Source organism: Clupea harengus, chromosome 1, assembly GCF_900700415.2.
Source record: "Clupea harengus chromosome 1, Ch_v2.0.2, whole genome shotgun sequence".
In the NCBI taxonomy this organism is placed as follows: domain Eukaryota; kingdom Metazoa; phylum Chordata; class Actinopteri; order Clupeiformes; family Clupeidae; genus Clupea; species Clupea harengus.
Window position 1 is genome coordinate 2,194,863 of NC_045152.1, and position 20,443 is coordinate 2,215,305.

Here is a 20,443-nt window from a genome sequence, read left to right on the forward strand (position 1 = left end):
TTCCCTCCGTTCATATGGGACAGCGCTTCAAACAGTTCCTCCTTTGTAATGGGAGAGTCTAGCTCCTCTTTAACCCTTTCCTCTAAAGTTGGAATGGAAAGCTGATCCAAAAAGGGGTGTAGGTCATTAGTATCCGGGGACTCTGACGTATAAAGGTTCATATAATATTTTTGAAAAGCTCTGTTAATTTCTGCTGGATTAGTTGTTGTCCCACTTTCAGTTTCAATCTCAGTGATAGCCCTTTCATTTTGCAGTGTTTTAATCCTCCAAGCTAGTAATTTACCCGCTGATTCTCCCTGATCATAATACGTCTGCTTTAACCGAGTGATACTGTTTAAGGCCTTACTTGCTGTGACATTATTATATTTAGCCCTTAATTCTGAGAGCCTCTGTAGATTCTCCGGTGTATTATTCACTGAGAGCTCCCTTTCTAGGTCTTTAATATCTTGCTCAAGTTCAGTCATAAGGAGATGGGTCTTATTTGTATTGCTACTAGTATAAGAAATCATTACACCTCTAATATAGGCTTTAAAGGCTTCCCATCTAATAGATGCTGAGGTTTCATCTGTATTTGTAGCAAAGAAAAACTCAATATTCGTTTTCACAAAGTATAGAAAATTCTGATCATGTAGCCATCTCGGGCTAAGCCTCCACACTGTTTGGCCCCTGGCATGTGAAGTGAGGCGGTAATGCAAAAACAATAGGGCATGATCTGAAATAACTATTCCTTTGTGTCCACAGTCCTGTACATTGGCCGCAAGAGTCACAGAGATTAAAAAATAATCTATGCGGGATTGTGTTTGGTGTGTGTTTGAGTGGCATGAATATTCTAGTGTGGTGGGATTTCTAATTCTCCAGATATCACAAAGATGCAGCTCTGACATGAAGTGGCCTATCACCCTTCGGGTATTTGTGTGGGAGGAGTCATTTCTCGATGAACGGTCTAGAAGGGGGTTAGGAGCACAATTAAAATCTCCACCCATAATTATTTCACCTCGAAAAGAGGAAATGGTCATGAAGAGGTTCCTAAAGAATGTGGCATCGTCATTGTTGGGCCCATAAACATTTACAAGAATAATTTCTTGATTCAAAAGAGTTCCCCCAACCACCACAAATCTACCCGCAGGATCCTGAAGAAGTTTGTGAATCCTAAAGGGGACTGATTTATGGATAAGGATTGCTACTCCTCTTGCCTGTGAAGAGCAGCAAGAAGCTAGAATTTGCCCAGGCCATCTCTTCCTTATGCGCACAATCTCATCTGGCAATAAATGAGTTTCTTGGAGAAATATGACTTTTGCTTGGAGGTGTTTAAGTCTGGACAGTATTTGTTTAATTTTAACTAATTTTCTCATACCCCTGACATTCCATGAAGTAATATTGAGAAAAGGGGCATTACTCATAACCCAGCCTTAGTAATATTATCATTATAATTTCAACTCCTCTATAGGAGACCAGTGTGCCATCAAAACATGAAAAAAAAAAAAAAAAAAAAAAAATAGTAACAAACGCCCCCTCTCTAGAACAGAGACGGAGCTCTCCTAAATTCCTGCGCCCCCTAATTGCACAGACCCCACTCACACTCTTGCAATACACTGAAATTCCGGACAACTTGCATTGATCCTTAACTAAGGAGCAGATACAAAACATTAAACAAATTTGGGTGGAACCCACGTCCGGCAGAAAGAATTACATATAAAAAATTAAAAGTATACCCAAGTATGTGTGATTATTGACCCATGACATTATGTACAATAAAACCAAACGTATTAATACAATCAAACCGAGGGCCAGCTATAATACAGCCAATGTGATACACAATACTCTTATCCAATAAAGCTTAGTCTAAGTCGTTCATTATTTTGGATCCAGGCGTGCTAGCAAAGTCTAGCTAGACTCACTCACATAATTGTCCCGTTCAGTCTGAGACCGTTCTGTCTCGATCTTTTGGATGAAGGCCTCTACATCTGATGGAGTAAGAAACGTGAGCAGTTTACCCTTGTGGTAGATTCTCATCTTTGCTGGGAACTGTAATCCAAACTCAATATCCAGATTATGCAGTCGGCTTTTCACACCATCGAACATTCTCCTCTGCTGCTGGATCTCCGCGGAAAGGTCTGGAAAAAACATCAAACGGTTCTCTTCGAACTGTAGCGATTTCATCTTGCGAGCAGCCTTCATCACTCGGTCTCTGTCGGCCAGCCAGCGGAATTTCACGAGGATCGCCCGAGGAAACGGTTTTCGGTTTGGCTTGCTAGCTTTAGAAGTTGCTGCCCCTGGAAGCCTGAATGCTTGGTCGATGGAAGGTGGAATCGGGAAATTTTCTTGACCAAGGAGGTCGGGTAGCCACATGTTGAGGAAGGACACCAGGTCACCTTTCTCTGTGCCCTCTGGCAAGCCCACCAGTCTCAAATTCAGGCGGCGCTGGCGGTTCTCCATGGTCTCCACTGATCTGGTGAGTGCTAGCATCTTTCTTTGAGTGGTTGCAGAAACGTTAGCTAGGTTGTTCAATTGGTCCTCAGCGGAACTTATACGGGTTTCTGCCCCACTTAGTCTTTCGGAGAAGGAGTCTAAGGCTTCTTTGATCTCGTGGTTTGAGGTGATAACTTCTTTGAGCTGGGCAGAGAAGTCTTTCCGAAGAGCGTGAATAGCTGCTAAAATTCCATCCTCCCTAGCTTGGGTTTCTGGGGCTTCAGCTAGCCCATGAGCTAACTCCAAATCGCCATCTCTCTTCTTCTCTTTACCTCTTGAACTGGGTTTACTCGACTTCATTTTGGATCCTACTGATATCTTGCACTTATATTACTCGACTAAGACTTTTTACAACATCAAACGAACAGGTTTACTTTTATATGTGATATATTTCACCGGAGCACATGGGTTCTGCGACTTCTCACGTCCACGTCATGACCGGAACCCGAAGAATTGATGCACTCTTACCTCATGTACCCAGGATACAGAAACCCTTTCATGCCAGTAAATGCTCCCCCTCAAACTGCTGCAGTTCCCACTACTGAAGTGCCAACTACCACAGAAGCAACTTCATCCACTTCCTCTAAGCTTCCCCCACAAGATCAGCAGCAACAGTTGATGCACTCTGACTTCGTGTACCCAGGATACTCTAACCCTTTCATGCCAGTGATGGCTCCCTACCAAACTACTGAAGCTCCAACTACAGAAGCAACTTCATCCACTGCCTCTAAGCTTCCCCCACAAAATCAGCAGCAGCAGCAACAGTTGCAGCAGCAGCAGCAGCAGCAGCAGCAACAGTTGAAGCAGCAGCAGCAGCAGCAGCAACAGTTGAAGCAGCAGCAGCAGCAGCAAGAATTGATGCACTCTTACCTCATGTACCCAGGGTACAGAAACCCTTTCATGCCAGTAAATGCCGCCAGTAAATTTCCCACCACCCATTCCAGCTAAGGCTCCAGCATCCACTGCTGCTCCAACGACAATGAACCCCTCAAACCTTTTTTTTTTTTTGTCAAGTTCCTTTATCCCTCTGATCTCGACCAACCGAAGGCCAAGACCAAATCTTGGACTCGGGTGTTCTCACAGAAGGGGAACACGCCCGTTAGTCCCACATGACATGCTGGCTACATTTCCTTTTAATGTCTCCAGACCAAGAGCAATTAAGAGGAGACTTCAGTTTTCTGAATTTGTGTTTTTCTTTTATACCAGGAACCATGTGGTCCCCAGGATGTGGAAGCAACCCTCAATATGCAACTTTGTGGCAATAAATACAATTGTTTTAAGCAGCTGGTCATTGCCTTGTCAGTTTATTTGAAGAGAAGATTAGTATCAGATTCATCCAAAACTGGCTTGAAATGGTTCTGGTGCCTTTACTTGAGTGTTCAACAAAACAATTCTCAATTTTCACCTTTGTTAGCCAAACAAGCTTACTGTTGGTTTCAAATAAACTTGACTAATTTATCAACTCGAGGCTATTGTGAAGCCAGAAAATTACCTATGAGGATTTTTTTTTTTTTTAGATTTTACATGGTGTTGCCATTGTCACAAACTGAATGTGTAACCAATACCCTCACAACTTGTTAACGGAATGTGTTTTTTATATATATATATGCCCCACAACTTGCAAATGTGCATGCAATGCTTTACAAATACAAAACACCTTTCAATGAACCCCCCCCCCCCCAACAAGTGCACTGCAACCATGTCATATCTGGATCATGTGACTTGACACTGTTATTCCTCTTGTACGAGTTCAAATGTCTAGGTACCAAAACAGCAGGTGGCAGCACAGGGGCGTCGGCGTTCTGTTTAGCTCTTGAAATGCCTTATATTGGCACAGTATGAGTCTGGGTCCCAGTCTTAGAAATGTCCCTTTAGTTGCCCACTCAACTGTCTAGTTGAGTGTTCAGATACTGAAACACCTACAGGTCACCCACAGATTATCTTCTCCCTGCATGTTTCCTATCTGCTCCTGTGGTGAGAGCAGTGGTGGAGGAAGTACTGAAGTTTAGTACTTAAGTAAAAGTACAAGTACCCAGGAAAATAAAAGTTAAAGTACTACATCAACAATCCTACTTAAGTAAAAAGTCCTTACTTTTAAATTTACTTTAGTAGTAAAAGTAAAAGTACTCACACAATGGGTTGTCTTTCAATGTCTAGGCTGTGCCATTTTGATAAAGAAATAGCTACTGGTAATAAATGCCTCTACAGATGTCACTACTAGTAATAATTATAAGCAACAACATTTGTTAATTGGAGAGGTTGGTGTACTTATTGTGCCTACCATCTGTAATACTGTTCACACTATATTTTACAATTCTGCGGATGACAAGTTATCTACCAGGGATTATTTGCAAAGTTAATACCATTAAGCCAAACCAATAAAGACACCATGTGATATCTTTAAATCTTTTATTTAATTGTAAACATGTAAAAAAGGGAAACATGGAACATGAAAAACAAATGTAATTGTAAAACTGGACAGAACAAGGCACGCTAGCTTGACATAGCTAACCTACCAGCTTTATCTTACCACTACGTTAAATATATACTGAAGATACAATCATGTTTTTTGATGCTATTGCTGTATGTCAACATGCATTTCGTTAGATAAAATTATAATATCATGTCAGTAAACGAATTAAATACATATATCAATATTCAAAAGTCAGGGACATTAACTTAGCATAGCAATCACTCCGCTTACCTCGATATGCTACTTTAAATTTGAGGGCGAATTATTGAAGGCTAGCAACTCCTTTTTTTGAGGGAGACAGGAAACGCATTGAAACCTCCAGGAGTCATTCTTGGGGCCTTTGAACTCGAACATATCTTTTAAATAGGGCCAAGGGTGGCTCATATCAGAGGGCTCAGTTCAGGCCGACTCTGGATCCATGTTGAATAGGCAGTAGTCAGGCTGTCTGTTGAATGTTCAGGTATAACAGGCAAAGCTACCGCTAGTGCTGCTGCCAGACGCGCACTCTGATATCATTGGAGTTGATACAGCCACCTGATTGGTTTAAACTTCCAAAACAGCAACGCAATCCATAGTTTTGTGTAGGCAACATTTTGGCGAAACTGTGTTCATAAATTGTAACGAGTAACAACACATATTGTAGAAATGTAGCGGAGTAAAAGTATAGATAATAGCTAAAAAATGTAATGGAGTAAAAGTAAAAAGTATGCACTGTTATTTTTACTTAAGTAAAGTACAGATACGTAAAAATGTACTTAAGTACAGTAACGAAGTAAAAATACTTCGTTACATTCCACCACTGTCGATATGTAACTATGGTGATTTATCAAAAGTTGCTTCCACGAACCAAAAAGAGGGGCGTTTTTTATCTTAGCCTGAAAATTAGCTCGCTAAACCGTTTAGCGAGCTACGACGAATACCCCCCAGACGAGTATCCCAAATCCAATTCCTATCCAAACACCAAAGACCAATCCAACACTCTCCCGACTTCAGTCTGATCAGGGCTTTTGTAGCCCAGCCAATCAACCATACACCTGGTTCCAATTACCTGTTAGAGACAGAACAGGCATGCAAGAGCCGCCAGGGTTGTAACACTATCTACCTCTCTCTCTCGGTGCCCACACGTCTCTAATATTTTACTCTGTATTTATTTTTAAGTATTATTATCATTTTTAGCTTTGCAAGCACTAGTATTTATTTAATGAAATGCAAAACTAGTTTTACTGTGGGGGAGTGCCTGTGTGTGCTGTCAACCTTAAATGATGCCAAGGTGGAGCTCTCAGCGGCTGGCAGAAATTATTTTCCGTCATATAAAAGGCATCAGAATGAGTCTGTGGGCCGACACATCAAAACAACATCACAGTGAGATGCTTTAACCCCTCTCTCTGTCCGGATCATCGTGTGTTTAATGAGTTTTGTTCCACATTGTCCCCTCCTGTTGAAAAGTTGATTTTGTCAAGCTGATGCTTGTAGCACCTCTAAAGGTCAGGAGAAACACAGTCTCATTAAAATAGTAATAATCAAGAAAGTAAACGTTCAGCATGGCTACTACAGCCAGTTTGTAATTGTGGTGACTGTAAAATAAAACTTTGAAAATGTAACTCAGATCAAGTTCGCCAAGCAATTAGTTTGACCGAGCTTTGCCAGGAACTTTATGAGGGAAATGTTCAGAGAGTCCTTGTTTCTCCCAAGGGTGAAGGGTCTACGTGTAACTAAAGAGTAGATCCACAATGTCACGAGTTGGGACCTCCGTGTCACGAGTTGGGACATTGGGACATCCGGGCCTCTAGAGGCCACCAACTAGAGAGGCTTGTGGTGTGGTTATGTGTGTACATGTGCTTCCTGTGTTTGTTGTGTTTGTGCATGTGCTTTGGTTGACCTCCTGTGTCTGTTTTCCTTTCATTGTTTCAATGCCATGATAAGTTTAGCCTGGTTGAAATGAACCACATGATTTGGATGCGGATCAGCCGTTAACGAACCGATATTTGCTGTTCTCAATCAGCTCGCTAATCTTAACGGGCTAAAAGACCAATTGATTAACTTAGCTTCAACCCTACGACGAACGGGCCCCTGGTTTCTAGCTTTCATGTTTCAAGTCTCTCAAGGCTCTTAGGTCTATCACGTTTGCTAGTTTCATAGTCTAGTCACAGTCTTTGTAAATCTCTTGTTTTTCCTAGTCTCGTGTTTGTTAAAACCAACTTCTCTGTTTTGGCCCTCTGTTTTTGACTATCTTGTTCTCCTTGGTGTTTAAGAATGGCTGGGGGCGGGGCTTTTCTGGGACCCGCCTCTGCGGTGTGACACACTGCATGCCCTTCTGGCCGCTGCGACTCTGGGAGCGATATCATCGATGCTGTATAGAGGCCGGGTTTCTATAATAATAATAATAATAATAATTGTCAGACTTTAATCGCACAAGCGACACACTGCAGTACACACGTGAATACATGGAGGCGACATAGGACACACATGCACACGCAGGCCTGAGGTCGTAGTGAATTTAGTCTCTGCTTTTTCCCATCCCGGACTGTCCTTCCTCCAGGACCCCAGGAGCAGTGGGCAGCTTTTAAGCGCCCGGGGACCAGGTGAGGTGAACCGTCTGTCGTGGTCAAAGACGGACGAAGAGTGTTCTGTTTGCATGTTTTTTCTGTTGGGGTTCTTGGTGGAGGAAACCCCCTGTGAACACGGGGAGAACATGCAAACTCCAGACCGAAAGGCCCGGGAGATAGCCCACCTGAGCACTGAAGGTCTGGGGAGGACCTGCCCCCCAGAGCCAACAGCGCCCCATGCGGGAATCGAACCCATGACCTTCTTGCTGTGAGGCGGCAGTGCGTTTCTGTGGGCGTCTTCAGTCTTTCGGAGGTGAGCTGGAAAGACAGATGGTCAGAGACAGAAGTGGCAGCTGCCAGGCGCTGGGAGCTCACCTCCCTCTCCACACTGGGCGCTGTTGCGCATGGTTCACCATCTATGGCCACTTCCTCCGGGGAGCGATTAATGGGAGCCAGACTCACATTGCCATCAGGGGAGGCAGACGACATGGACATGTCCACACCTGCCGCGTCCTGAGAGCTCACCTCCCTCTCCACACTGGGCGCTGTGGCTCACCATCTATGGCCACATGTATAGGCTACAGCACTTTTAAAAAAAAATAAAGAAATATTTTTGTTATATACTTTATATCTGTGTGTGGTTTTATATTTGAGTAAAAACATTATACAGTTGTATTTTACAAAAGGAGTAAATGTACAGTAACACAACATGAAAAGGCATAATGCTCCTGATAAGGCCTTCATACTGGTGTTTTCCCATTCATAGTAGTGTTTTCCATTTAGCACATCAGTGTTCAATAGGTGTCTACTCATATTATGATCTGTGTTTGTCATTTGAACACAAAATACCATTTTGAGGAGACATAATATTGTTTTGAACGCAAAGTAGCATTTTGCAGGAGATATAGAGGGTTTTGTGTGTGTGGTTTTGGGATTTGTGTTTAGAGTTTTGAGAAAATGAGGTATGCTTTCAAAAAAATGCGTGTAAGCAATTGAGAAACTGTAATACATTTGTAGTTTTTCTGCTCATCACTATTTACTGACATAGACATGTTAATTGTTTTTTTTTGGCTGTATTGTGTGACAACATTTGAGTTCAATAAAGCTTTTGAAAGGTTTGTGATTGGCATTGCATGGCAAAACATATTACTTCCATTACAGAGGCTAAGATAGTCTATGAAAGATTGTCTGTTAGCAGTAGTCATATTGGTTTGTGACAAGCGACCCAAGACTGACAGTGCTTTGAACAGGCGTTAGTGCTTGCAGAGGCCCTAGCTGGGGTCACACGCGCTAGCACCGCCACAGCCACACCGGCCTGTTCTCACAGCAGGGGCCTGCACTGTTGGCCCACTCTAATGTGATGAACCTGGCAACCTTTTCAAATAGCTTGTGCTCTGTAGATGCATTCTGTTAAAAAGCATCAGAGATGCCACCTACATCACCACAGGTTGTTTGGGAGGGTTGCCAGAAAAAAGCCTCTGCCTTCAATCAACAACAAACTAAAGTGCCTACAGTTTGCCAAATGTTACTGGGACTTTCAGTGGGACCGGGTTATATGGTCAGATGAGACCAAAATACAGATTTTTGGCAACAAACATCAAAGGTGGGTTTGGCGTAGACAAAGAGATAGCCATACAGAAAAGCACCTCATACCCACTGTGAAGTATGGTGGCGGATCTTTGATGTTGTGGGGCTGTTTTGCTTCCAAAGGCCCTGGACATCTTGTTAGGATGCATGGTATCATGGACTCCATCAAATACCAGCAGATATTAAATATTAACATAACAGCCTCTGCCAGGAAGCTTAAAATGGGCCGTGGTTGGACCTTCCAGCAGGACAATGATCCGAAGCACACCTCAAAATCTACACAAAAATGGTTCACCGACCACAGAATAAAGGTTTTGCCATGGCCATCACAGTCCCCCGACCTAAACCCCATAGAAAATCTGTGATGAGCTGAAGAGGAGTGTCTACAAGCGTCGACCTCGGAATCTGAAGGATCTGGAGAGATACTATATGGAGGAATGGTCTCAGATCCCGTGCCATGTGTTCACCAACCTCATCACGCATTATATGAGAAGACTCATAGCTGTTATCTTGGTAAAGGGAGGCTGCATGAAAAATTTAAATGAAATGCTCATTTTTACAAAAGGGTGGCAATAATTCTGGAGGGCACTGTATACCAGTATTGGGTATTGGGCTAATTCTGGCCTCATATACTCGTACTCGTACTCATAAACATTCTCCGATACCATGCACCGATACCACTTTTTTTTTTTGCACAGAACGTCTGTTTGGTTGGAAATGGCCTCCTGTTGTACATTTTATTTTCTATTCATATTGAAATGCCCTGTATTGTTATTCCTACGTGGCTTCTTATTACAGTGCATGAAATGCCCTGTATTGTTATTCCTAGGCTTCTTATACTTCTTCTTCTTCTTCTTCTTCTTCTTACCAACTTCTGCGCTTAATTCAGCTCGAAGCGCTTAACGTAGAAACTTCGTTTTGAACTTTGTCGCGTATGACTTGTGAAGGACACTTATGCTATGTATTTTTTCATTTTTCTGAACTTTACACTTTTTAAGATATTAAAGAAAAACTAATACAAATTTCCCCATTGACTTACATCGGGCCATTATGACATCATAATAGGGTCATTAAACTGGCTTGCACCTGTGCTTCACTGACACCTGCGCCAAGGTTCCAAGGCTCCTCTTCTCTCTGTCCCTCTCCATTCAACTAACTAGGAATATCAAGAGACACCTTCCATACTCTACTTTTTTTCTCTCCATCTTTCTTTCTATCCCTCTCACTCTACTTTCTCTCATACTCCATCTCTCTGCTTCACTCCATTTTCTCTCCTTCTTTCAATATTTTCCCTCTTCACTCTCTTTTTACTCTCTTTATCCAGTCACTCTTGTTCACTCTTCTTTCCTTTCTTCTTTCTTTCTTCCACTCTTCTTTGCTTCTTCCACTCTTCTTTCCTTTCTTCTTTCCTTCTTCCACTCTTCTTTCCTTCTTTCACTCTTCTTTCTTTTCTTCTTTCCTTTCTTCTTTTCTTCTTTCCTTCTCCCACTCTTCTTTCCTTTCTTCACTTCTTTCTTTTCTTCTTTCCTTCTTTCACTCTTCTTTCCTTTCTTCCCTCTTCTTTCCTTTCTTCTTTCCTTCTTCCACTCTTCTTTCCTTCTTTCACTCTTCTTTCTTTTCTTCTTTCCTTTCTTCTTTTCTTCTTTCCTTCTCCCACTCTTCTTTCCTTTCTTCACTTCTTTCTTTTCTTCTTTCCTTCTTTCACTCTTCTTTCCTTCTTTCACTCTTCTTCCTTTCTTAACTTTTTCATTTCATGCACTGGTATTTCCTTCAGGAAATGCATTTTCTAGTTCTCCTTATTCTTTTTACCTTTTTCTTCGCTTAATTCAGCTCGAACCGCTTAACGTAGAAACTTTTTTTAAAACTTTATATTTAAGATATTAAAGAAAAACTAATACAAAATGTCCCATTGACTTACATTGGGCCATTCTGACATCATAATCGGGTCATTAAACTGGCTTGCACCTGTGCTTCACTGACACCTGCGCCAAGGTTCCAAGGCTCCTCTTCTCTCTGTCCCTCTCCATTCAACTGTATAACTAGGAATTACTTTCCTTTCTTCCACTCTTCTTTCCTTCTTTCACTCTTCTTTCTTTTCTTCTTTCCTTCTTCCACTTTTCTTTCCTTTCTTCACTCTCCTTTCCTTTCTTCTTTCACTCTTCTTTCCTTTCTTCTTCCTTTCTTCATGCACTGGTATTTCCTTCAGGAAATGCATTTTCTAGTTATTTATATTTTATTTGGTAGCAACCAGAACGCATCTGATGGAAACTAAACCTACTGCATAGCATTGTGTAATATGAATGAAGTGAGAGAATGAGCAAGAATTAAGTTCAACTAGGAAATAAAAAGAGCTTTGAAAAATATATAAAAACACTTCATACATATATATATGTATGTGTGTATGTTATTTAGCCACGTAAAGACTGACGGACAGGACCCTCTTCACAACTTTTTTATTGTCACAGTGCTCCCCAGTGGTCAAATGAGGCAACATTTTTGTTGGATGGGGTCCTGAGTCCTTATACCAAGTTTCCTGTCATCTTGTTGCTGAGCTACAGTTTCTGTCCACATCATGAATTTCTTCACTTGTTATGTTAGTAGACAAATAACGTATGTAGAAATACGCTACAGATATTAATATCTAATGGATTACAATCACTGATAACCGTTATTTGGTCCATATTTTGGGCCGATATTCATTTATCATATTTAGCTATTGCAAAAACAAAACACATAAAGGGAATTATAATGCATTAATTTGCAAATACCTTCTAAAACAACAGACATATGCAGGTCTTACACCAGCAGGGAATAATCTTTGTTTTACTAACTTATTTTTTATAGACCTATGGTTTTTTGTGCCACTTCATGACCAGAATCGCTAGCTATCTACCTCAGTTCTATTCCAATTCCCTTGCTGGTAATGAGCTGTGGTTTCCCGCAGCATGAAATAAACGAGTCTCATTTTGTCAGTGGATCTCCTGAATTTCACGTTGATTGTGATTGTTGACAGAGAAAAGGTACATCAAATCTTGCGTGCACTCGGTTTCATACATCCAGCATTTTTTTTCCAGCATCAGTGGGATCCTCTTCCCTCACATCACTGGCAAAAGTGTACCATGCTTGCAGGCAAAGTGTGTCATCTTAATGGCATGATAGCTGAACTGTGGGACTAACACTTTTTCCTCTGTATGCTGTGAAGATGCCTCCTATTTTGGTTTCAAATACAAGAAAATAACGTTTGCCATTACAAACCTACAACTACATCACATAAATACAAATCCATAAAATATGACTTTGCTAAAACTACAGAAAGCTTTTCTTTGTGCACAAAGCCAGTCTGACATGAATACATTGAAAGTTCAGATTCTCTGGAAATTGATATGGGTGGTATCACAGTCGATATACAGTAATAGATTAATTAGTGCTTCATAGTCGTTAAAATATCATTGCAGCACAAAGATTGATTATAAATCATGAGTTTCTCTTCGCGACCTCACTGTGCAATACTCTTTTAATCCTGTAGAGGTCTCAGTGGGCAGCCTAATGACACGTGGTTTACAACTTTTCCTCTGTTGTCACCCTACCATTGTAGTGCTCATAGACAGAGGATTAGGGAACAGCAAAAAGAGAGCTCTGTCTCTGTGGAGTGATGTATCTGAGTGGGACCTTCACATAGGACTGGAGGATACCTTTACCCAGGACACATGGAGTGCATTTTTTTTAAAGGACCAATATGTAATAAATTGACTGTACTAAACCATAAAATGACCAAGATTTATCATCAGAGATTAGGGACACATGCTAAACTGAAATACTTCCAACAATGCTACAGACAGTATATTCTGAGCGGAGCGGAACGTCTGTTTGTGTTTTGCCCTTTGTGATTCTGCCCACTGCCCATTTCTCCTGTACCATTTCGACACCCTGGGTTGCCAGATAATAATGCAAACACAGCGTGCAACCTCCATGGAAGTAACAAACAAACAGACCCAACTAATAATATTTGATTCTACCCAACCAAAAAAGCATTGCTATCCTGCATGACCAGAGATGTAGTAAAATGCGGGTACATATTGAAGATACAAATACAGAAACTTTAAGTTTGACTCTAAATAACAGAACACATGTCCATCCCTGACCAAAGATGGACAGTTCACTTCACTTGGTCCCCGGGCGCTACAAGCTGCCCACTGCTCCTGGGGGGTCCTTGAGGAAGGACGGTCCAGGATGGGAAAAATGCAGAAAATAAATTCACCGCAACCTCAGGCCTACCTGCGTGTGTGTGTGTGTGTGTGTGTGTCCTGTGTCGCCTCCATATATGCACGTGTGTGTTCCAGTGTGTCTTGTGTGCCAGTAAAAACCTGACAAAGGTCTTAATTATTATTATTATAAATTGACTCAATTTATGAACGTAATTACTGTATACGTTGAACAAATACTGACGTCCACATAGAGTAACGTTACTTATGCCCATTCCCATGCTGTTCCCGCCCCCAAAATGACACTATTTCCACTGGTGTTTTGTTGTCATTTGGTGTCTTTTGTCTGCTAAATGTAAATGTAAATGTTACCATAAAAAGTTACGCCAACCGAGTTAGCAGGATAGTTTTGCTGGTGACTAGCAATAAAACACTAACCAGAATTTTGCACTCTTCCAGTTTAATCCACACATGAATACAAGTGATCAAGTTAAGCTGTCATGTCATATAGCCTAGACAATATCACTGTGCTCTGTCTGGCACATTACTTCCTCTTATTCCTGCTTCCAGCATCCACAAATGAATACTGGTGATACAGTTAATTGTCACATACAATCCAGCGGTGTCGGTGGTAATTTTTCTCAGTAGCGACACCTATAGATTAGGAGAAGACTGCGGCGACTCGCACGGGCACCAAAAGGTTTTGCCGCTGTGTTGACGTCACTGTTGGCGCACGCAATGGCCAATCCGGCAGCCATATTGGCCCCTTTAGACACACTGTGTCTTGGACCATTTACATTTAGTCATTTAGCAGACGCTTTTATCCAAAGCGACTTACAAGGATGTATACACATTTTACATTTACACTGATGGCACACTGCACATCAGGAGCAATTAGGGGTTCAGTGTCTTGCTCAAGGACGCTTCGACAGGGAATCGAACTAGCAACCTTCTGATTACTAAACGACTTCTCTACCCCCGTACCACTGTCGCCCCACTGTCGGACCAGGACCGTACCTGTCCAGTCTTGTTTTATCCATGAGACTCGCAACATTTCTCAAGTCTCACATACTTGACACTGAATGTCATGGATTTTCAAGTCCATTAGACTGCTGTACAGTGCGAGTGAGAGACTGCGATGTTCGCACGGTGGAGCTCACTACATCTGTGTAGCAGTTTTAGGCTACTTTAGCCAACGAAGTTTCAATATTCAGCCTTACTTAATAACCAAACCAGACCCATTTCTGAGATGCCACGCAAATGTAACAATTTGCTTGTACGTGTTGTCTTGTGTATGTATGTATGTATGTATGTGTGGGCGATGGGGACAGCTCATGGATTTCAATCATTTTGACTTGACAGGACCTGCAATCTCTCTCTTCTCTCTGTTGCTTTTCCTCTAGATCCTCTGCCTCATGTTCCACTAGGACCTGCACTCTCTTCTCCTTCTCCTTCTCTTCGCCCTGCTCTTTTCTCTAGAGCTTGCATTGCACTTGTTCGTGTAGGTTCAGTGTCCTCAACCTGACAACATGTGTGTGTGTGTGTGTGTGTGTGTGTGTGTGTGTGTGTGTGTGTGTGTGTGTGTGTGTGTGTGTGTGTGTGTGTGTGTGTGTGTGTGTGTGTGTGTCGCTTCGAGTCTGGAGAGCAGGGGAGGAAACAATGCTCTCCGATACTTTGAATTTTGAATGCAGTACTGATTTTAACCACTTGGTTTCTGGGCTACATATTGCTCCTTTAACCGCTCCTTTAATCACTCATTAGTGGATAAAGTTGCTCTTCATTGATTCATATTCAGAAGAACTTCTTAAGTTTTCCCATAGGGCTCAGTTCCCAAATACATGCTTACCGTGGCTTGCAAATGTATTCAACCCCCCTGAAAGTCATCCATATGTTTTACACATACTTGTACATATTTTCCCAATCAGTACTGTCATTGTGAACACAGATTGTGCCAAAGATTCTAGAGTAGGATTTTGATCAGGGCTTTGACTGAGCCATTCTAGAATGTTCAGGTTACTGTTTTTGAGCCACTGCAGTGTTGCTTTAGCCTTGTGCCTTGGGTAATTGCCCTACTGGTAGGTAATCCCACGGCTCCCAAGCCTTAGTTTTACAACAGACTGCAACAGGTTTTCTTGCGATATTGAGTACATTTTATTTCCATTCATCCTCCCTTCAATTCTAAAAAGTTTCCCAGTTCCTGCAGTCGAGAACTAGCCACACAGCTATGGGGCGCCGTTTGTAAAATGTCGCACGTTCTAAAACACTGCTCAGTTTTGGTACATTTAGCATTATCATATGGGGAAAAAAGCACAACAATATTCAAATGTCACTTTTTCAAACATTTAGAGAGATATTCATGTAAGGATAATGTTTGGCAGTAACACAAATTTGTTGAATAATAGAAATGTTTCATCTAAATGTAAATGTTAAATATAAATGTAAATGTTAAATATAAACGTAAATGTTCAATGTTATATATAAATGTTAAATATAAGTGTTAAATGTAAATGTTAAATGTAAATGCGAAATGTAAATGTTAAATGTAAATGTTAAATGTAAATGTTAAATGTTCAGTCTACATGTCAGATTTGAAGACTGAACCTTACAATATTTACGGTAATTGGCTTTCATAGTTTTCACGTTACGTCAGAATTACCGGCTTGAGGGCAAGAAATACAGTCCACAGCTGTCTACCACTGGAATTTATACAGGAACTGACCATCTTTCATTCAAGATTATTTAATATATCCGCTTTAAAATTGTCTGACATAGGTAGTAAAATGCCAGACAGTTGTTGCTCGGTTGGCTGTTCAAATCGGCGAGGAGACAAGCCAGCTGATTGTAGACGTCTTCTGGGTCAACTTTTCTCAGGCTGGCAGTAAAGTAGCCTTATTTTTGGAGCTTGCAATAAAAGCAGTAACCCTGTTTTGGTCGCCTCATTTATCAGAATAACTACCTAAAACGGGAATAGATCAAGAAATAAAGTCAAGAAACAAAGCATCAACACGATTCAAATTGGATTACCCGGTTTCTGCTCTGAGATTGCGACAAGTACCTAAGCAAGTAGGCTAGGCTACTGTATTTTGTCATCTAACTGGTAATACTACAATGCCAGCTAGCTATTAAATGGCAATCATCTTTGCTCTGATAATGAAGATGTTTATTAGTTTTCACCTTCCAGACGACATCGTTATGAACCCATCCCCTTCTAAAAATGTAATTACTATCTGTGCTTTTGGTAGGCTTTCAGTTTTTGAGGTGTGTAGGGGGTGGGATTTTCTATTAGATAGATGTAAATATCTCCAAACTGGAGCTCAGGCAGGGACTTCTACGACGTTATATAAATACAAATATCAGCGGGTGCAGTAAAGGGATCATAGGTTCCCAAAGTGTAATTTTTTTCTAGATATCTCTGTCTGGCTATTGTGGTATGATCTGTGTTTGATGGCGATCGTAATTGAGTAGGCTGCACTGCTCGACGATGTCCACTGTTGGTCGACATCTTAGCTTTTGCCCGCAAGGTATCCCTTGAAGTGTGACTGAAAGCTATGAATTACCGTAAATATTGTAATGTTCTGTCGTCAAGTCTGACATGTAGACTGAACATTTACATTTAACATTTACATTTACATTTACATTTACATTTACATTTAACATTTACTTTTAGCATTTGATATTTGTATTTACATTTAACATTTACATTTAACACTTATATTTAACATTTATATATAACATCGAACATTTACGTTTATATTTAACATTTACATTTAACATTTACATTTATATTTAACATTTACATTTAACATTTAACATTAACATTTAGATGAAAGACTTATATTATTTAACAACTTTGTGTTACTGCCAAAAATGATCCTTGGAAAAGTTATCGCATGAATTTACATGAATTTATCTCTAAATGCTTGAAAAAGTGACATTTGAATATTGTCGTGCTTTTTTCCCCATATGATAATGCTAAATGTACCAAAACTGAGCAGTGTTTAGAACGTGCAACATTTTACAACCGGCGCCCCATACACATCATGATGTTACCACTGTCATATTTCACGATCAGGATGGTGTTTCTTCAGGCATTTGCAGTGTTAGATTTATGCCTTGATAATTGGCCAAAAAGCTTTATTTTGATGTCATCTGACCTTAAAAACCAAACACTTTAATGTGGATCTTCTAAATCATTGTTTTTTGGGGACTCCAACATCTGCACCCCAATTCCAGCCACTGAACTGTAGATTGTTCTGGGTGATGTTGCGACAGTGGTGGCCTCTGCCACCAGTTAATATATTCCTTAGATGCTTGGTTTGGGGCAACAGGCTTTTCTACTTAGCATCTGGGTGGTGTGATGAAACTTCACATGGATCCAATGGAGCTATTTTGGACATAAAAAAAGCTTGGATGCTTTCTTGGAATATTTTCGTCACTTAAGCATTTGAATCATCTTGTCTCTTTAGTCTTGCCTCTGTGATTTCCGCTCCTGGCTCATGACCCTTAGGCAGAATTGTTATATCTAGAAGAAGCGCTCTACTTTAACCACTCATGAGTAGTTTACATTTAGTCATTTAGCAGACGCTTTTATCCAAAGCGACTTAGATATGTATATTAGGTATACACATTTAACATTTTCACTGATGGCACACTGCACATCAGGAGCAATTAGGGGTTCAGTGTCTTGCTCAAGGACACTTCGACAGGGAATCGAACTAGCAACCTTCTGATTACTAAACGACTTCTCTACCACTGTACCACTGTCGCCCCGTAGTACCTTATTATGAACTGTTATGGTCAAATCAGTGGCACGTCTTTAGAATCTTTAGAATCAATGTCAACTGCCTTAATCTGGAGCTCAAAAGCACAGGGTTTGAATACTTACACACACACACACATATATATATCAAAAAAACGTATAAAATATCAAATCACTTATTTTGCCTTTGAAAAATACACTATAGCATAAATGTTGTAAAATAAAATGATGTGTAAGTATGTGTTATGTGTAAGTATCTTTTGTAATTGTGAAAATAGTGATTTCCTGGGGGGTTGAAAACTTTTGTAAGCCACTGTACACGCGCTGCCTTCTACTGTACATGACATTACTGATGGGTAAATCCATGTCGTGATTTGCTGCTTAGATATTACAAAACCAATATCATGTACATTTAGTCATTTAGCAGACGCTTTTATCCAAAGCGACTTACATATGTGCGACTTACAATGTATACACATTTTACATTTTTGGCACACTGCACATCAGGAGCAATTAGGGGTTCAGTGTCTTGCTCAAGGACGCTCCGACAGGGAATCGAACTAGCAACCTTCTGATTATTAAACGACTTCTCTACCACTGTACCACTGTCGCCCCATGTAGGTTCATGTGGAGTAGTCACTGAGACCTCTTTCCCCTGAGGATACGTAACATGTAAGAGGCTGGATAGGAGGCTAGATACAGGGGTGATCATTTACTAAGAATTACATTAGGGGCGCATACTGCTCCATTCAACCCCATAGACGTAGCTTAGCATCTGTATTCCATCGCCAATAGAACTGACCCATTCGTTTGATAATGGCTTCAACTTATAGCTCGTGTCGTATTTTAAATGTGCGATCAGAGCTCCTTATAGCAAAGTATTTTAGTGAAGTGTAAAGCAATGCCTCCATGGTGCCCATGGTGATAGTGTGGTTTTGGTCTGAAGTCTGTATGTTGCTCTTTTCACAGCACTCAGATTTTCATTATGTGTGTGGCGATGCATATGTGTCTTCATTATGTGTGTGAGTTGAGGAGCACTGTGTGTGTGTGTGTGTGTGTGTGTGTGTGCGTGCGTGTGTGTGTGTGTGTGTGTGTGTGTGTGTGTGTGTGTCTGTGTGTGTGTGTGTGTCTGTGTGTGTGTGTGTGTGTGTATGTGTATGTGTATGTGTCTGTGTGTGTGTGTGTGTGTGTGTGTGTGTGTGTGTGTGTGTGTGTGTGTGTGTGTGTGTGTGTGTGTGAGTGTGTGTGCGTGTGTGAGTGTGTGTGGCGAGGCATATGTGTCTTTTTGCGCCTTCATGGCAGAGCATAAAGTTGTTTGTAGTGTTGCTTTATGAATGTTGAAAAATGTGGGGCTTTTCCCTGACTCATATGGAAGACATTAGAGGAGAGTGTGAAGGATTATTTTTGACTCCTCTTGGCTCTGTGTGGATGTGTGTGCGTGTCTGTGTGTGTGTGTGTGTGTGCGTGTCCGTGTGTGTGTGTGTGTGTGTGTGTGTGTGTGTGTGTTAATAAAATGGCCAGCTGCAAATGATGGCCTCTGATACTCCTTGCAGATTTAGTGGGGAGTAAAAATTCTGGAATAAGTTGTTAAAGTATAAAGTATCACACAAACACACACACACACACACACGTGCACACACACACTTGCCTGAAATGTGCCGTGGGTGATATTTGGGGCTGTGTGTGTGTGAATGGGGCGATTGAAGAGCCTGGAACCCCATGGACCTCTCCGGAAACCAGCCTCCAGATGTGGAGAGGAGGAGGGGGGAGGGGGGGGGAGGGGTGATGGAAGACAGCTGGTGGGTGGTGGGAAGAATCCGACTCTCTCTCTCACTGTGGCCTTACCTGCATGGACATACTTACCTGTTTTTATTGTCATTTATTTTACAGTTTGTGTAAAACACTATGTGTGTATTTTGTATGTGAATATACACCACCACCACTGCTGTTGCTTGTTTCCAAGTGCGGTATAAAGTTGTCTTTAAATATGATATATGTGCACTGGTGTATAAATCCTAAAGTGAATTTTAACCACATGAAGCAGGGTCCAAGGGTGTTTTGGACAATGGCCCCTCAATGCAGATTTTTAAATGGTGCCGTTTGTAGACATTCTGGGTGCACTAGACTTCACACGGTGGTCGCTTGACCCTCCGTCTGGAAAGGTGACGAGTGCTTGCATCCCTCTTCTGTGGAGTAGTAACTACCATCTAAGCCTTAAAAGGTACTGTGGCAGTGTGACCTCATGCACTCTCGTGCTAAAAGCTATTTTAGAGGGCTATTGTTGTAACGCTTGAGACTAGATCATTTTAATGATGTTAATATTCACTGCTGCACCGTTATGTTGGGATGGGAAATTACAAATTCACAGAAATGTACAAATTAGGTTAATAAAGCATTAAAGCACGGT